Here is a 13863-nt window from a genome sequence, read left to right on the forward strand (position 1 = left end):
TGAGCTAACCCAGTAAAAGGTTTTAGGTTCAGGCCTGCTGGTGAGCTGACCCTGTAAAACATTATATGCGAGGGCCTGCAGGTGATCTCACTCTGTAAAAGATTGTAGGTGGGGGCCTGCTGGTGAGCTGACCCTGTAAAACATTATATGCGAGGACCTGCTGGTGAGCTGACCCTGTAAAAGATTTTAGGTGTGGTCCTGCTGGTGAGCTGACCATGAAAAAGATTGTAGGTGAGGGCCTGCTGGTGAGCTGACCCTCTAAAAAACTTTTTGCAAGGGCCTGCAGCTAAGCTGATCCTGTTAAACATTATATGTGAAGGGCATATATGAGAGTGCATTATATGCAACGAATAAGCATGTTGATATGATGGAAGAAGAGGAGGAGGATAAGAAAAGGAAGATTTAACCATATACCCTTGTTTGTGGTGGAAGGGGTGCATAGGAATACAGTGTATTCAGAACATTATAAACAACACATGCCTTTATGTTCATCAGCTTTCCTCTGGTGGAGTTGAGAAGTTATGGTCAATCCAGGCCTTGTTAATTTTTATAAGAATCAACCTGTCAGCATTTTCAGTTGATAGGCGGATACACTTATCTGTTATAATGACACCAGCAGCGATAAATACTAGCTCAGACAAAACACTGGCGGCAGGGCAGGCCAGCACATCAAAGGCAGTTCCATTTGTCTCCCCTCCTCGGTTGCCCAAGAAACTACGGACTCTGCTGGCAGCGTTGTCAGATGAAAATTTTTGGAGCAATTTTTTAACAAGGACCTTCTGGTATTGCACCGTTATGCCCATCCTCTCCACCAGAGGAATGAGAGATGAGAAGTTCGCTTTGTAGTGGGGGTCGAGAAGGGTGAACAACCAGTAATACGTGTTATCTAAAATGCATATAACGCGCGGGTCGCGGGAAAGGCAGCCTAACATGAAGTCAGCCATGTGTGCGAGAGTACCAACTGGCAAGACTTTGCTGTCGTCATCAGGAGGATCACTCTCAATCTCCTCATCCTCTTCCTCCTTTTCTGCAGAACACCCACGCAGAACAGGTGGAATTAAACTTCCATGGGTACTATCCTCTGTAGCCGAGGCAACCGTATCCTGCTCCTCCTCCTTCTTCTCCTCATCCAATTTTCTCTGAGGAGACGAACTGAGGGTGGTCTGGCTATCACCCTGTGTAATGTCTACTTGAGATTGGGAGTTATCCTCCTGATGACGACAGCGAAGTCTCACCTGTTGGTACTCTGGCACACATGGCTGACTTCATGTCTGCGCCGATGACGTCACCGAAAGAGAAGGCGCCATCGGCGCAGGCGCACTGAGGGAGTGCTGAGGAGGCGAGCCTCCTTATCTCAGAGCGCCTGCGCCGAATCAACACAGGCGCGCGATTTTTGAAAAGCTGACAGGGCTGGCCGGAGGAGGAGACCGCGGCTGGCCCTGTCAATCAACACAAGGAGGGGGCGGTTTTCTGCGGCTGCTACCAGCAAGTAGACGCCCTACTTGCTGGTAGAAAGGTAATTAGCATATCATAAAAGTAAGTTTTGGGCTAAATCTACTGAACGAAAAAATTATTAATAACATAATGTATGGCAATATGGCAGGATAGGGATTATAAGTAGACAAACAAAATAAAAAATGCGTTTAGTGGGGTGAAGCCCTTTAATAAACTGTATTCCCATGCACCCCTTTCACCACAAACAAGGGTATATGGTTGAATCTTCCTTTTCTCTTCTTCCTCCTCTTCCGTCATCTCAACATGCATTGCTTATTCGTCACATATAATGCCCTCGCATATATGGCCTTCGAATATCATTTTTTAGAGGGTCTTCTCACCTGCAGGTCCTCACATCATTTTTTAGAGAGTCCGCTCACCAGCAGGCCCTCAGATCAAATTTTTTACAGGGTCCGCTCACCAGCAGGCCCTCACATATATTTTTTAGAGGGTAGGTTCAACAGCAGGCCCTCACATATAAGTGTTGAGCGAGAATATTCGAATTACGAATATTTATCTCGAATATCGCAACGAATATTTTAAAAATAGGGCTATATATTCGCTATCATTTTTTAACATCGGAAAACATGATTCCTCCCTGCTTCTTGCTTGTGGGCCAATTAGTCATTGGCCAACAAGCAACTTAAACAGGAAGGAATCATGACTTTAGATGGGAAAAATGACGAATATTCTAAATATATTAGTTTATTAGAATATTCGTCTTTTTTTTAGTCTGTACAGTTGTTCCACTTCGATTTCAGTAAAATAGTGAAAACTCAGATGCGATGGTATATTCTAACCCCCAGGCATTCCCATGGTGACAGGGACGCTTGCCTGGGGGTTAGAATGTACCATCGGATCTAAGTTTTCACGATCTCAGTGAGATTGTGAAAACTCAAATCTGATGGTATATTGTAACCCCCAGGCGTTCCGGTGACGGGAACGCTTGTCGGGGAGGAGTATGCCGAAGTGGAACAACTCTACAGATTGAAAAAAGAGGAAAATAGTCTAAAAAATGAATATATTCGATATAGTGCTATATATTCGCATTTAGAATATTCGTAATATTCTAAGACAAGAATATATAGCATTATAGCGAATATTTTAAAAAACAAATGTAGAGCAATTTAGCTAATATAGTGCTATAATCTTTTTTTGTCTAATAGTTGTAATTTTTTTATCATTACAACTATAAAAAAAGATTATATCACTATATTATCTAAATTGCTCTATATTCGTTTTTTTCCCGAATATTCGCTATATTGCTATATATTCTTGTTTTTAGAATATTACAAATATTCTGAATAACAAATATAGCACTATATTAGCTATATTGATCTATATATTAGTGTTTTATAATATTCCTAATATTATTTTTTCAATGAGACAAGGATAAATCATTTCAGAACTTTTTCCACCCTAAATGTGACCTATAAACTGTACCACTCTATTGAAAAACAGACTGAAATCCTTTTAGGTGGAGGGGAAAAAAACAAAAAAATAAGATAATTTGATTGCATAAGTGTGCACACCCTCGTATAACTGGGGATGCAGCTGCGTTCAGAATTAAGCAATCACATTCAAAATCATGTTAAATAGGAGTCAGCATACATCTGCCATCATTTAAAGTGCCTCGGATTACCCCAAATAAAGTTCAGCTGCTCTAGTTGGTCTTTCCTGAAATTTTCTTAGTTGCATCCCACAGCAAAAGCCATGGTCCACAGAGAGCTTCTAAAGCATCAGAGGGATCTCATTGTTAAAAGCTATCAGTCAGGAGAAGGATACACAAGAATGTCCAAGGCATGGAACACAGTGAAGGCAGTCATCATCAAGTGGAGAACATATGGCACAACAGTGACATTACCAAGAACTGGACTTCCCTCCAAAATTGATGAAAATACGAGAAGAAAACTGGTCTGGGAGACTACCAAGAGGCCTACAGCAACATTAAAGAAGCTGCAGGAATATCTGGCAAGTACTGGCTGTGTGGTACATGTGACAACAATCTCCCGTATTCTTCATATGTCTGGGCTATGGGGTAGAGTGGCAAGATGAAAGCCTTTTCTTACGAAGAAAAACATCCAAGCCAGGCTACATTTTGCAAAAACACATCTGAAAGCATGTGGGAAAAGGTGTTATGATCTGATGAAATCAAGGTTGAACTTTTTGGCCATAATTCCAAAAGATATGTTTTGCGCAAAAACAATACTGCACATCACCTAAAGAACACCATACCCACAGTGAAACATGGTGGTGGCAGCATCATGCTTTGGGGCTGTTTTTCTTCAGATGAAACTGCCTTAGTTAAGCTAGAGGGAATTATGAACAGTTCCAAATACCAGTCAATATTGGCACTAAACCTTCAGGCTTCTGCTAAAATGCTGAACATGAAGAGGAACTACATATTTCAGCATGACAATGACCCAAAGCATACATCCAAATCAACAAAGGAATGGCATCACCAGAAGAAAATTAAAGTTTTGGAATGGCCCAGCCAGAGCCCAGACCTGAATCCGATGATTGAAAATCTGTGGGGTGATCTGAAAAGGGCTGTGCACAGGAGATGCCCTCGCAATCTGACAGATTTGGCGTGTTTTTGCAAAGAAGAGTGGGCAAATCTTGCCAAGTCAAAATGTGCCATGCTGATAGACTCATACCCAAAAAAGACTGAGTGCTGTAATAAAATCAAAAGGTGCTTCAACAAAGTATTAGTTTAAGGGTGTGCACACTTATGCAACCATATTATTTTATTTTTATATTTTTTCTTTCCTCTACCTAAAATATTTCAGTTTGTTTTTTTAATTGAGTTGTACAGTTTATAGGTCACATTAACCCCTTAAGGACTTGGCCCAATTTCACCTTACGGACCAGGCCATTTTTTGCAAATCTGAACAGTGTCACATTAAGTGCTGATAACTTTAAAACACTTTTACTTATCCAGGCCATTCTGAGATTGTTTTCGTCGTATATTGTACTTCATGACACTGGTAAAATGAAGTAAAAAAAATCATTTTTATTTATAAAAAAAAATACCAAATTTACAAAACATTTGTTAAAAATTGCAAATTTCCAAGTTTCAATTTCTCTACTTCTATAATACATAGTAATACCTCCAAAAACTGTTATTACTTTACATTCCCGATATGTCTACTTCATGTTTGAATCATTTTGGGAATGATATTTTATTTTTTGGGGATGTTACAAGGCTTAGAAGTTAAGAAGCAAATCTTGAAATTTTTCAGAAATTTTCAAAAACCCAATTTTTAGGGACCAGTTCAGGTCTGAAGTCACTTTGCGAGGCTTACATAATAGAAACCACCCACACTCTATAAACTACCCCCCTCAAGGTATTCAAAACTGATTTTACAAACTTTGTTAGCCCTTTAGGTGTTCCACAAGAATTAATGGAAAATAGATATACAATTTCAAAAATTCACTTTTTGGCAGATTTTTCATTTTAATATTTTTTTCCCAGTTACAAACCAAAGGTTAACAGCCAAATCAAACTCAATATTTATGGCCCTGATTCTGCAGTTTACAGAAACACCCCATATGTGGTCGTAAACAGCTGTACCGGCACACGGCAGGGTGCAGAAGGAAAGAAATGCCATACGGTTTTTGGAAGGCAGATTTTGCTGGACTGGTTTTATTGACACCATGTCCCATTTGAAGCCCCCCTGATGCAACCCTAGAGTGGAAACTCCATAAAAGTGACCCCATATAAGAAACTACACCCCTCAAGGTATGCAAAACTGATTTTACAAACGTTCTTAACCCTTTAGGTGTTCCACAAGAGTTATTGGCAAATGGAGATGAAATTTCTGAATTTACATTTTTGGGCAATTTTCCATTTTAATCCATTTTCCCCCGTAACAAAGCAAGGGTTAACAGCCAAACAAAACTCTATATTTATGGCCCTGATTCTGTAGTTTACAAAAGCACACCATATGTGGTCGTAAACAGCTGTATCGGCACACAGCAGGGTGCAGAAGGAAATTAATGCTATACGGTTTTTGGAAGGCAGATTTTGCAGGACTGTTTTTTTTTTTTTTTTTTACACCATGTCCCATTTGCAGCCCCCCTGATGCACCCCTAGAGTAGAAACTCCCCCATTGGCCCCATTTCAGAAACTATGGGATAGGGTGGCAGTACTGTTGGTACTAGTTTAGGGTACATATGATTTTTGGCTGCTCTATATTACACTTTTTGTGAGGCAAGATAACAAGAAATAGCTGTTTTGGCACCGTTTTTATTTTTTGTTATTTACAACATTCATCTGGCAGGTTAGATCGTGATATTTTTATAGACCAGGTTGTCATGGATGCGGCGATTCCTAATATGTATACTTTTTTTTATTTATGTAAGTTTTACACAATGATTTCTTTTTTGAAGCAAAAAGAATCATGTTTTAGTGTTTTCATAGTCTGAGAGCCATAATTTTTTTTCAGTTTTTAGGCGAATACCTTGGGTAGGGTATGATTTTTGTGGGATGAGATGACGGTTTGATTGGCACTATTTTGGAGTGCATATGACTTTTTGATCTCTTGCTATTACACGTTTTGTGATGTAAGGTGACAAAAAATGGTTTATTTAGCACAGTTTTTATTTAAATTTTTTTACGGTGTTCATTTGAGAGCTTAGGTCATGTGATATTTTTATAGAGCCGGTTGATATGGATGCGGCGATACCTAATATGTAAGTTTTACACAATAAACAGCTTTTTTTTTTAAACAAAAAAAAATAATGTTTTAGTGTCTCCATATTCTGAGCCATGTTTTTTTTTTGGGGGGGAAATTGTCTCAGGTAGGGGCTCATTTTTTGCGGGATAAGGTGATGGTTAGATTGGTACTATTTTGGTGGGCAAACACCTTTTTGATCGCTTGCTGTTGTACTTTTTGTAATGTAAGGTGACAAAAAAATGGTTTATTTAGCACAGTTTTTCATTTTTTACGGTTTTCATCTGAGGGGTTAGGTCATGTGATATGTTTATAGAGCCGGTCAATACGAACGCGGCGATACCTAATATGTATACTTTCCCCCCCCCCTATTTTTAATTTTTTTTTTTTACTTTATTTGGGGAAAATTAAGTTTTTGTTTATTTTTACTTGAAACTTTAATTTTTGGGGGAGAAAACTTTATTTTCACTTTTTTTTTGTCCCACTTTGGGACTTAAACTTTCAGGGGTCTAATCCTGTACAATGCATTCCAATACTGTATTGGAATGCATTGTCTGTATGAGTAATACTGTGTGTATTACTCATACAGCCTCCGGCCTGTGAGATCCAGGGGGCTGGATCTCACAGGCTTGTCACCGGAAGGCAGCGTGATGCCTTCCTTAGACATCGCACTGCCTTCCATGCCATCGGGTCCCCCCCACAGCCGCATGGAGACCCGATGGCACCGCCCGCCGCCGCCTCAACCGCAGGTAAAAGCCGCAAACCACTGGTCTGAATGGACCTGCGGTTTGCGGCGATCGGCGTTGTGACAGGATGCCCGCTGAATGATTTCAGCGGGCATCCTGATCCTTTTAACCCCTGCCACGCTGCAATGTACTTTTAAACTTAGGACGTACCGGTACGTTCTAAGTCCTTAAGGGGTTTAAGGTGGAAAAACTTCTGAAATGATTTATCTTTGTCTAATTTTTTTTACATTACAGAAACCTGACATTTTAACAGGGGTGTGTGGACTTTTTATATCGATTGTAATTTATTACAGGGTCCGCTCACCAGCAGGCCCTCACATATCATTTTTTTAGATGATCCGCTCACCTACAACCCGCAAATCAAATCTTTTACAGGGTCAGCTCACCTGCAGGTCCAAACCTAAAATCTTTTACAGGGTCAGCTCACCTGCATGCCCTCAACTTAAATCTTTTACAGGGTCAGTTCACCTGCAGGCCTGTAAATCAAATTTTTTACAGGTTAAGCTCACCTGCAGGCCCACAACTCAATGTGAATGAGGCCCTCCTTTATGTGATATACAGGTTATATCGGAGTACCTCTTCCTTGTAATTTTTGGCAGTACTTGCACTTCATATACAAGTAAATATACAGGAAAGTGAAAATTGGTACCTGGAATTTTGCTTTCCATGAGTCCGAAGGCAGCACATGAAGGGTTAAGTCCGTCCCATTCTCGCCCTAGGACGGCCCACCTAGATAATACAAACAAGGTAATTGGTTACTTAGGTTATATATATGTCCCCTTCTCCTAACCTCCGATGTGTTTTAAAAAATAGATTCAGACCAAATTGCAAATAATTTTATTAGGGGGGGTAAGCATGTGCTGACTTCGGACTCATGGAAAGCAAAAATCAAGGTACCAAATTTCACTTTCCCCTGACGTCCTCGGCAGCACATGAAGGGATTTGCATAGATAATAAAGGGAGGGAACTAATGTAAGACTGTACTCAAAACCCCAGTGCCGAAGGCTGAGCTCTTAGCATCCATGTCCAGCCGGTAATGTTTCACGAAGGTTGATAGAGTGGACCAAGATGCTGCTCTACAAATGTCTTCCAGGGACACATGTGCTTATTCTGCCCAGGATGCCGCTGTAGCCCTAGTAGAATGGTCTCTACTAGGAAATGGAGGAGGCACGCCCTCCATGATGTAAGCTTCCATAATGACAGATTTTATCCATCTTGCCAATGAAATCTTAGACGCTTTGTGACCTTTTTTTCGGCCCAGAGTATAAAAGGAACAAATTTTCATCCATCCTGAATTCTTCAGTTCTCTGCAGATAGATCTCTACTGCTCTTTTAACGTCCAAAATGTGTAGACGAGACTGTTCCTCATCCGAAGGATCTGGGAAAAATATAGGAAGGAACGCTTCTCTGTTGACATTAACAGAGGAAGTTACTTTGGGCAAAAAGGCAGGTAGTGTGCGTAGAAGTACCCCGTCCAGAAGAATCCTTAAGTAAGGTGATCTAGCAGATAAAGCCTGCAATTCCCCGAGTCTTTTAGCTGTAGTGATTGCAATGAGAGACCGGGCCGGAGAGACCCTTGCCCTCTAATCTGGACCTCTCATTCTCCAAGCTGTGAGATGAGGTATCTTTAGATTCTGATGATACAGGCCGTTCTGTAAGAGTAGATCAGGGTGAGGAGGAAGTTTCCAGTAGACTCCTCTCGACAAATGGAGTAGAAGTGAGAACCAAGGCCTTCGCGGCCAGAAGGGAGTGATCAATATCACTTGAGGCCTCTCCAGTAGAATTTTCTGTAGGACCTTCAGAATGAGAGGGACAGGAGGAAAGATGTAAACGTACTGGTCCTTCCAGCTTATTGAGAAAGCATCTATCGCTGTTGGTTTGTCGAATTTGTTCAGTAAACAGAACATGGGTAGTTTTCTGTTCTGTCTGGAAGCCATCAGATCCAATGTTGGTGTCCCCCACCTGGCTGTAATCTGTAGAAAGTAATTCGGATTTAGTTCCCACTCTGATTGCCTGATTCTCTTCTGGCTCAGAAGATCTGCTTGTATATTCAAAGAGCCTTTGATATGCACTGCTCTCAAATTTTGTAGGTAAAGTTCTGCCCATGCAAATATCTTCTTGCATAATGAGAGGAGGGGAAGGCTCCTTGTGCCTCCCTGCTTGTTTATATAAAACACCACGGGGAGATTGTCCGATTGTACCAGGACCGACTGTCCTTTTAGATCCGTCTGGAAATGTTGCAATGCCAGCTTGATCGCCTTCAATTTCTGAAATTCGAGGATAGTTGCAGTTCTGCGTAGGACTATGCACCTTGAACCCATTTGTTTTGAAGATAGGCTCCCCAACCAAGGGCAGACGCATCTGTGGTAATAATTTCTGGAGGTGTAAGCAGGAAGGATTTCCCTTTGGATAAATTCCTCTCTTTCCACCACCATTTTAGATCTGCAATTGTGGATGGTCTCAACTTGATTTGAGCTGCAAGACTGCGACTGTGTTTCCAGACCTATAACAGGTCCTGTTGTATTTCTCGGATATGGATCTGCGCCCACGGCACTGCATCTATTACCGAAGTCATATGACCCAGTGTTTTCATTACTCTTCGGACTGTAGGCCTTTTGCAAGCAATTAACGTCCTTACTTCTGATGTTACTGTAGTTATCTTGGAGGGGGGAAGATAAAGGGTCATAGTGCACGTGTTTATCCGGAACCCCAAAAATATATTTGACGTTGATGGTAGAATGTCGTATTTCTCCCAATTGATCAGGAAGTCTAAGGTATGAAGAAGATTGATGACTCTCTGGAGATGTGAATTCAGCAAGTCTCTGGTAAGTGCCACTATCAGCCAGTCGTCTAGATAAGGGAACACTTGCAAGGCTTGAAGCCGCAGGCTTGCTACAGCAATAATTGCTATATCCGTGAAGACCCTGGGTGCAGAGGAGAGGCCGAAGGGCAGAGCTCTGAATCGTAGATGTTTTATTTTCCCCCCCTGTGACAATGGCTATTCTCAGGAACCGTCTTGATGATCTTTTTATTGGAATGTGGAGATACGCATCTCTCAAGTCTAAGGACGCCATGAAGTGCCCTTCCTGAAGCAGGGACGTGATTGACCTTATGTTCTCCATCATAAAATGTATCTTCCTGATGTAATGATTCACATAACGGAGGTCTATAATCAGTCGCCACTTTCCTTCTAATTTGGGGAATGGGAAACACCCAGGAATATACTCCTGTTCCTTCTTGATGTTTTGGCACAGGCTCCAATGCACCTTTTTGAAGAAATTCCTCTACCAGACTTATGAGACAAGAATCTTCTCTTTGATTTAGAAGGAAACGGTCTCTTGGATGGTGAACAAATTCCAGCGAGTATCCTTCTCTCACAATCTCCAGAGCCCAACTGTCTGTTCCCCTACTCTTCGGCTTCCGGCGTCAGAAATCTTCCTTGGTGGATTTTTCCTCCGGTCTCTTTTTGCCTTTATCGGATGAACTGCCAAAGAATCTACGGTCAGATCTTCATCTGCCCGAGCATCCACGAAAGTCAGATCTTTGAAAACGCTGTCTTCTATAAGGCCGAAATCCCCTTCACTGGACTCTACGCTTTGATCCAGAGCCTTATCTTCCTTATTAGCTTTGAGAAGACTATCCAGCTGAGAGCCAAATAATCTGCCAGGTTCAAATAGAACATAGATTATTCTTGGAGGAGATGTCACCAGACCATAACTTCAACCAGATCGACCTTCTAATGGAGTTTGGGAGTGTCATATTCTTTGCTAGGCCTCCTAAAGTATCCACAGGGAAATCGCAGAGAAACTCGTCCACCATCTTCAAGGTTGGCAGCTGCTGAAGTAACTCATCTCTAGGGATGCCTTCTTCAATATCCCTTCCGAGTTGGCTTAACCATACTCTTAGAGCGTGGGCTACAGGAACTGCAGCCATAGAGGCTTTCTTAAGAGAGGCTACATAGGTATAGAGTCTCTTTAGAAGGTTGTCTGCCTTCGTGTCCATCGGATCCTTCAGTAAAGTGGAATCGTCAGATGGAAAAAAGGACCTTTTAGCCAGTCTAGCCACAGCAGGATTAACCCTGGAAGGTGTTTCCCACTTCTCCGATCCCGCCGGGTCTATTTTATACATGGCTCTGAACCTTCTGCCTGAATCCAACTTTCTCATTGGATGTTTCTATTCCTTCTGGATAATGGATTCTAGTACCGGATGCCTGGGAAATACGCAAACTTTTTTCCTCGAAAAATAAAAAAAAAACGTCCTTCATCCTGATCAGCCGACGTCTCCTTTTGGATTCAATTATGTGTTTTACATCCTTAATGAGGCGGTTGATATCCTCTTTTCTAAATAAAAAATTATCTTCAGTGGCTAGTTCAGTTTCTGAGTTAGAGTCTGAGGAAATTTTGCCTTCTGAGCGATGTAGATGGGCGAAGATCAGCTTGCTTCTTTTTATTAGTGTTAAGTTTCTTGGAATGAGACAAAAAAGGACTCAAGTAACGAGAAGTTTCTTAGCATTTTCTTCGGACACGACTTCAGGTTGAGTACACTCTGCACAGATATTGGAAGTGTAATTATCAGGAAGAGGCTTAATGCAAGAGATGCACAGGGACTGCTTCTTCTTCCATCTCTTTAAACGTCTGGGTGAGGATTCTGGAGAATGTGAAGACACCTCTAATATACAGATCCCACAGTAATCATCAAGGTGATCATCAGGGAGAGGCTGGTCGCAGGATTGACAGTCTGTGCCTGTGCTTTCTGGCTCTCTTTCCTCCTTTACTAGAATGGCTGAACATCTGTAGGGAGGACATAATTATATCCTAGATGCTTCAACTATAAGCCAGGGTAAGAGAACAACCTGGCCCAGGAGAAATGCCTTGTGAAAAGCTCGGCTGCCAAGGCACCAGGGCAGCCGAGCATACACACATACCGCTTAAATATTTGAATTTGCCGCAAAAACCGTGAGGGAGGGTGCTCGCAGATGACGCCAGACACAGAGCGCTGTGTTCCACTGTGCGTTCCATTGCCTGCCTGAGCCGCCATTGAAGCGCCGCGATGTGCGGCAGAACTACTCCCTCGGGCAGCATGGCTAGCGGGTGGTATGCGGTATGGCAAACTGAACTCTGAGCCTTAAGCCTGGGACACCCCCCACTGCATGGCGGCTCCAACAATCCTGTGGGCCTGTCCTTTCAGAATGAGGACAAAGATTGTGGACCTGGTGATCAGTTTAAGTCATTTTAAGCAGCATCAGCAGCAGCATGGTGATATAAATGAGTGGCAAGTTGACATACTGTGGAGATGACAGCATGAGGAGGCCACATAGTGTTACAATGACTGAGTCTGGATAAAAGACTAAGGCCACAGATTGCTTAAAAAGATGCAGGTGGAAAGAATATGTGGAGCTGTATCACGGTCACCTGCAGATTAATGCAGACCAGAGGCGTAGCTATAGGGGAAGCAGGGGAAGCTGCAGCTTTGGGGCCCTGACCCAGAAGGGGCTCATCCAGGAGGAGGAGGACTAAAGGATTTGGTCAGGGCCCCCTCAACAGTATTACACAATGCAATTATATACAGTGACAGTATAAATAGTGTATAAAAAAGATGGAACAGCTGCCTGCCCTGGTCTGAGAGAGAGATCTTTACTAGCCACAGGAATGGGGGCGGCATGAAAGGAAGGGGTCACTAAAGAATTACCGTGGGATGGAGCCCCATTCAAAAATTTGCTGTGGGGCCCACTCATTTCTAGCTACGCCACTGATGCAGCCTAGAAAAGCATATTGGGTTTATCGATTACAAAACCTTAATTGAATTGTGGGCCTGGTGATTAGTTTAAGGCCTTTTAAGTAGCATCAGCAGCAGCATAGTGATAAAAATGAGTGGCAAGGTGACATGGTGTGGAGAAGGCAGCATGAGGAGGACACATAGTGGCACAATGGCAGAGTCTGGATAAAAGACTGAGGCCACAGATTGTTGAGAAAGATGCAGATGGAATCAAATCTGTAGAGCTGTATGATGGTCACCTGCAGATTAATGCAGCCATCAAAATCAAGTTGGGTTTGTTGGTTCCACCTCAGCTCTCTAGCAGGCCCGCACCTAAAATCTTTTACTGGGTCAGATGACCTGCAGGCCCGCAACTCAAATCTTTTATAGGGTCAGCTCACATGCAGGCCCTCGCATAGAATTTTTTACAGGGTCAGCTCACCTGCAGGCCTGCAACTCAAATCTTTTACTGGCTCAGCTCACATGTAGACCCACACCTAAAATCTTTTAAAGGGTCAGCTCACCTGCAGAGGATGATCATTAGTTTAAACAAAGTGCAGAACCCCTTTAAAATCTTTTACAGGGTCAGCTCACATGCAGGCCCTCACATAGAATTTTTTACAGGGTCCGCTCACCAGCAGGCCCTCACATATAATGTTTTACAGGGTCAGCTCACCTGCAGACCTGTAACTAATGCTGCCTTGCTTTGAAGAAGTAGCCGTAGCCGTTTCTCAGGCTTGCTCTCTGAAATCGAACAATTATTTCTCGTTACCGGTGGTCACCATGTTATTCGCATAAAAGAACATCGAAAGTTGATAGGGAAGATATCAAAATGGATCGTGGATGATCAGGGCGATCAGGCAGAAGGTTATCTAAAGTCAACAAAGCGGCAGCAGGGCCTCTCCTGTATAACGTATCCTCATCCAAAATACTGCAGGGACATTCCCTGTAATTTTTTATTACTTATTCCAATAACAGGGCATCTTAAGAGTTCTGTATTATTTATCATCACTACCTTCATGAGTGTATGATTTGCATGCCACCCTCTTGCTTTCCTTGGATGTGATAGCCGTTTCTTAGGCTCCCTCTCCGGAATCAAACCTTGATGCCCCGTTACCCGTAGTTTACAATGGTTTTGAGCTGACAATTACATCGAAAGTTGATAGGCCAGACATCCGAATGGATCGTCGCCG

This window comes from Bufo gargarizans, chromosome 3 (assembly GCF_014858855.1).
Source record: "Bufo gargarizans isolate SCDJY-AF-19 chromosome 3, ASM1485885v1, whole genome shotgun sequence".
Taxonomy (NCBI): Eukaryota; Metazoa; Chordata; class Amphibia; order Anura; family Bufonidae; genus Bufo; species Bufo gargarizans.